Source organism: Camellia sinensis, unplaced genomic scaffold (genome assembly GCF_055761805.1).
Source record: "Camellia sinensis isolate YWXY unplaced genomic scaffold, ASM5576180v1 Unanchor4, whole genome shotgun sequence".
In the NCBI taxonomy this organism is placed as follows: domain Eukaryota; kingdom Viridiplantae; phylum Streptophyta; class Magnoliopsida; order Ericales; family Theaceae; genus Camellia; species Camellia sinensis.
Genome location: NW_028129277.1, coordinates 16,308,785 through 16,315,000, shown reverse-complemented (window position 1 = coordinate 16,315,000; position 6,216 = coordinate 16,308,785).

Here is a 6,216-nt window from a genome sequence, read left to right as displayed (position 1 = left end):
TCAGAATCAGTTGCAGCACTTGCCCGAATTCTTTCCAACAGTTGAGTTTCAATGTTCGAGATCGCAGCAACGTAGTCCACAATTTCCTTCCGACTCAAAGCATCAGCAACCTGGTTGTGGCGTCCAGGTTTGTGTCGCCATTCGAAGTCATACTCCTCCAGGAACTCTTGCCATCTGGCCTGCCTTGGAGACAACTTCTTTTGTGTTTTGAAGAAGGTATTTGCCACATTGTCCGTCAATACCATGAATTTGGTTCCCAGCAGGTACACTCTCCAAATCTGCAGACAATGCACAACTGCTGTCATTTCCTTTTCATGGGCAGAATACTTCTTCTCCGCATCATTCAGCTTCCGACTTTCGAACGCAACCGGGTGCCCCTCTTGCACCAGCACACCGCCAATAGCCTTATCTGAGGCATCAGTGTGTAATTCGAATGGAAGTTCAAAATCAGGTAACCGCAAAACCGGTTCACTTGCAACAGCCACTTTCAATTTGTCAAAGGCCGCTTGACAACTTTCATCCCACTTCCAGGGTCTGTCTTTCTTGAGCAAATCTGTTAGAGGTGCTGCCTTCTTTGAGTATCCCTCAATGAATTTTCTATAATAGTTGGCTAAACCCAAAAAGGAACGCAACTCAGTCACTTTGCTTGGTGCTTGCCAATCCGTGATTGCATGCACCTTTCTGTTGTCCATCTTTACGTGGCCTTTGCATATTACATGCCCTAAGAACTTAATCTCCCGTTGGGCAAACTCGCATTTTTCCTTCTTGACATACAACTGGTGCTCTCGTAACCGAGAGAACACCTTCCGAAGATGGGACAAGTGATCCTCTAGGGACTCACTATATATTACAATGTCATCCAAATAAACGACAACGAACTGATCGACATAATCATTAAATACGTCATTCATAAGATTACAGAATGTAGCCGGGGCATTAGTTAACCCAAACGGCATTACTAGGAACTCAAAAGACCCATACCTTGTAACACAGGTGGTCTTTGACTCGTCTCCTTCAGCCACTCGAACTTGCCAATAACCAGCACGTAAATCCAATTTCGTGAAGTAAGTGGCTTTGCACAGTCGATCGAACAGGTCTGCCACCAAAGGGACTGGATACTTGTTCTTTATAGTCACTTTGTTGAGAGCCCGATAGTCCACACACATGCGCAAACTTCCATCTTGCTTCTTTTGAAAAAGCACCGGGGCACCGTAAGGGGCTTTGGATGGCTGAACCAGTCCAGCATCCAACAAGTCCGTCAATTGCGTTCGCAACTCCGTAAGTTCCATTGGGGACATTCTGTAGGGTGCCTTTGCTGGAGGCTTAGCACCCGGAATCAACTCAATCTTATGATCAGTGGCACGCCGAGGAGGAAGGGACTTTGGCAACTCCGGAGGCATCACATCCTCAAATTCCCTCAATACTTCTACCACTTCATCCGGCACTTCTACTAACAGATCAGGTTTGATTTCCACCAAGGCAGCAAGATAAGTCTCTGCACCCTTTTTCAAACCGTTGTGCACTTGAATGGCTGAGAGGGTCCCCGTCTTCCTCTTTGTGCCCTTGCCTTTGTCTGATTTACTGCAACCAGCGACAAAGCAAGGCTTGTCTTCATCCGAAATCAGTATCCCACCCAAATATGGCATTAAAGCCACTTTTGCAGTCACAAAGAAGTCATTTCCTAAGATGACATCGAAATCATCCAAAGGAACCACCATCAAGTTAACCCGTCCAGTCCAATCTCCAACTGTGATTGATACTTTGGAAGCCATTCCTTGCACCGATTGAGCCGCTGAGTTCACGGCCTTGATTCGACTGGCACTTTGGGTCACTTGTAATCCGAGGGTCTGCACAACTTTTTCTGACATAAAGTTATGCGTGGCACCGGTGTCTACCATCGCAGCAATGTCGGTACCCGCCAATGTCACCTTGACATACATTAGACCCGTGGTAGGGGCTTTGTCCACATGAATTGCATTGAGCAATTGTAAGGGGTTTACCCTAGTCGGCCCCTCAGAATCCGACTCCCCTTTGCCATCTTCTGCGACCATAGCATTCAATTTCTCACGCTTGGGACAGTCTTTCGCTCTATGGGGTCCCTCACAGATGAAACACCCTTTGTTAGATTTCCCACCGTTGGTCTGAGAAGAATCCCCTTTATGTTTGTACTTGGAACCCTCTTTCCCCTTCCTGAAACCAGACTTCTTCTCTCCCGTCTTCTCTTTTCCTTTCTTCTTGGATTTGCTGGTTTCAGTAGTGGGTTCCTTGCTTAACTTGTAGTCAAGCAACCCGTCTGCAGCAGCCATGGCAGAGGGCAAATCTTTGACACCGAGTCTTCGAAGTTCTAACTGGGCCCAATTCTGCAACCCAGACATGAAATTGAAGAGTTTGTCTTCCTCCGACATGTTCTTGATGTCCAGCATCAACGAACTGAATTCTTTCACATAGTCCCTCACCGATCCAGCATGCTTCAACCGTTTCAAGGCGTCCCTTGCAACCCAAGATGTGTTGCACGGAAGGAATTGTTCCTTCATTTCCTTCTTAAGAGTATCCCAAGTTGAGATCTCTGTCCGAGCATCATCCCCGACACGAGTACGCCACCAGAGTTTTGCATCACCGGTAAGGTACATGCTTGTGATTGTTACCTTCTCTCCTTCTGGCACATGAGCAGCCTTGAAGTACTGCTCCATGTCCCACAGAAAATTCTCAAGTTCCTTTGCACTCCGATTTCCAGCAAATGCTTTAGGGTCTGGAACTTTGATTTTCGAAGGAGCCTTTTCAGAATTCGTATGCCCACAGATGGCCTTCTTCAGAAGGGACTGTTCATCCACAATTTCTTGAATTTTGTCTTTCCAAGAATCCGAAATGGCCAGGACATCAGACAGCACGTCTTTGAACCGATCTGCTGTCGAGGACTCAAGAGCAAGAAGCCTTGTGCCCACAGCATCCAATCGATCCGACAGTGAGATATTCTCATCAGCAGGGTCACCAACAAGATTTTCCAACCGAGTTACCCTGTCTTTTAAGGCATCCATGCCAGAAACCATTAGAGCAAAACTTGGCTCTGATACCAATTGTTACAGGGTCAATTTTCGTTTCAAAAATTCCAGCCTGTAATGGCACTAAGTTGGACACTTAGTCTCAGCCAAGTATGAATACACACACACACAGTGTTATAACAAGTAAGAATAGGCAGCAAGTAATTTACAGGAAAAATCCCAACCTTTTATTGATTGCACCAACAATACAAAGGATGCCTATGGAACTCTTACAAAACACTTAGTTAATTTTCGAGTTCCATGGCTGATGCCTAAATAGGCTTACAATCAGTTTTAACTTCCAACCAGCATTACAAGGAAAGCATGCCAAGTGGCATGGCAGTTGACACCCCCAACTGCCTAGGGACTTAGGAACATTTCTGGAGCATAACTGCTCTTAACTGCTGCTATGTTTCAGCCTTCATTCCAGATGTCCAGACTTGCCTTGTCTTTGCCCATCATGGGTAACTGCTGCAAACTGACATGCATAACTGCTAGGAACTGCCATGTTGTTTGCCTCATCAAGTCAGCCACGAATTTGGTTGCCTTGGCCTCCAGACCAAGTTCTGCCCACTGATTGTTTTGAACCCCCAAGCATGCTGCAGCCCACATTCGGGTCATGTTAATGCCTTGCATCTGTGCAACGGCTGCACATACTTTGGCCAAGGGTTGTGCTGCTGCCTCAGCACTTGGACAACATTTTACCTTGCTGTCTTGGCATGCCTCCATCATGCCTTGGTCTTGGTTGGTCATGGGCACAAGGTGCTGCCAATGCCAACCATGCAGCCTTCAAGTTGAAGGTGCTAACAGTAGGCCACTATCCTACCATCGAAAGTTGATAGGGCAGAAATTTGAATGATGCGTCGCCGGCACAAAGGCCGTGCGATCCGTCGAGTTATCATGAATCATCAGAGCAACGGGCATAGCCCGCGTCGACCTTTTATCTAATAAATGCGTCCCTTCCGGAAGTCGGGGTTTGTTGCACGTATTAGCTCTAGAATTACTACGGTTATCCGAGTAGCAATACCATCAAACAAACTATAACTGATTTAATGAGCCATTCGCAGTTTCACAGTCTGAATTAGTTCATACTTACACATGCATGGCTTAATCTTTGAGACAAGCATATGACTACTGGCAGGATCAACCAGGTAGCATTCCTTTTTTCCGACGCCGGCGCTGCATAAGCCCGACCGACAGAGCCGGTACGGTCAGACGCAGGCGCGGCTGTAGCCCGCAACGAGCGATGAACGCTTGGCGGGAAAACGGAGGTCGAAGACCCCGTGTACCCGCACAAGGCTCCGAATCCGAGAGCACGAGCATAACTGCCCGCGGGCAATGCCACCGACACGGCAACGTGAGAGGACAGCACGGAACACGGTAGATACTTTGGGGTTCCCCCAGCGCCACGAGGTGGCGAGGAGAAGATAGGCACACGATACGGACCGAATTCCTTTTCTTTAGGTAGGCAACACAGGAACCCACGCGAGGCAAAAGGTAAGATTTTGCCCCCGAGCACAAATGAAGAGGAATGCACCAGAGGAGTTCGCTGCACAGGCAGGGATCCATCCAACTCGCACAAACCAAACACAACTCACGCGCCACGACGTACACTACGCACCAGCCGCCCGAAACGAATCGCACCCCGAAGGACTAAGAAGCCAGACGAACGTGCGAGAACATTCAGAGAAGCCGAGCAAGCACCGGTTAGCGCGACTGCAGGTAACAAAGGCAACGTGCAAAACTTCCGAGGGACATACATTTCGCAGCAAGCTTCCACTTGGAAAGCACAGGCAGCTCGTTCGCAAGTCAAAGCAAACGAGATGGCAATTACCCGAGGGACATGCTTTTCGCAAGGCACCTTCCACTGGGGAAGCGCAGGCAACTAGCTTGTAGGCAAGTCAAAGCCAACCGGACGGCTACCAACCGAGGGACATAAATTTTCGCAAGGAGCTTCCACTAGGAGAGCGCAGGCAACTCGTAGGCAAGTCAAAGCCAACCGAACGGCAACAAACCGAGGGACAGGGCTTTTCGCAAGGACCTTTACCACTAGGGAAGCGTAGGCAACTCGAAGGCGAGTCGAAGACAACCTTAAGGCATTTACCCGAGGGACATGGAGGAATGCACCAGTGGAGTTCGCTGCACAGGCAGGGATTCGTCCAACTCGCACAAACCGAACACAACTCACGCGCCACGACGTACACTGTGCACCAGCCCCCCAAAACGAATCACCCCCCGAAGGACCAAGAAGCCCGACGAACGCGCGAAAACATTTAGAGAGGCCGAGCAAGCACCGGTTAGCGCGAACGCAAATAACAAGCGCAACAGGCAACTTTCGAGGGACATACTTTTCGCAACAAGCTTCCACTAGGAAAGCACAGGCAACTCGTTCGAACGTCAAAGCCAACCAAATGGCAATTACCCGAGGGACATGCTTTTCGCAAGGCACCTTCCACTAGGGAAGCGCAGACAACCCGAAGGCGAGTCGAAGACAACCTAAAGGCGATCACCCGAGGGACATGGAGGAATGCACCAGTGGAGTTCGCTGCACAGGCAGGGATCCGTCCAACTCGCACAAACCGAACACAACTCACGCGCCACGACGTACACTGTGCACCAGCCCCCCAAAACGAATCACCCCCCGAAGGACTAAGAAGCCCGACGAACGCGCGAAAACATTTAGAGAGGCCGAGCAAGCACCGGTTAGCGCGAATGAAAGTAACAAGCGCAACAGGCAACTTTCGAGGGACATACTTTTCGCAACAAGCTTCCACTAGGAAAGCATAGGCAACTCGTTCGAACGTCAAAGCCAACCAAATGGCAATTACCCGAGGGACACGCTTTTCGCAAGGCACCTTCCACTAGGGAAGCGCAGGCAACCCGAAGGCGAGTCGAAGACAACCCGAGGGACATGGAGGAATGCACCAGTGGAGTTCGCTGCACAGGCAGGGATCCGTCCAACTCGCACAAACCGAACACAACTCACGCGCCACGACGTACACTGTGCACCAGCCCCCCAAAACGAATCACCCCCCGAAGGACTAAGAAGCCCGACGAACGCGCGAAAACATTTAGAGAGGCCGAGCAAGCACCGGTTAGCGCGAATGCAAATAACAAACGCAACAGGCAACTTTCGAGGGACATACTTTTCGCAACAAGCTTCCACTAGGAAAGCATA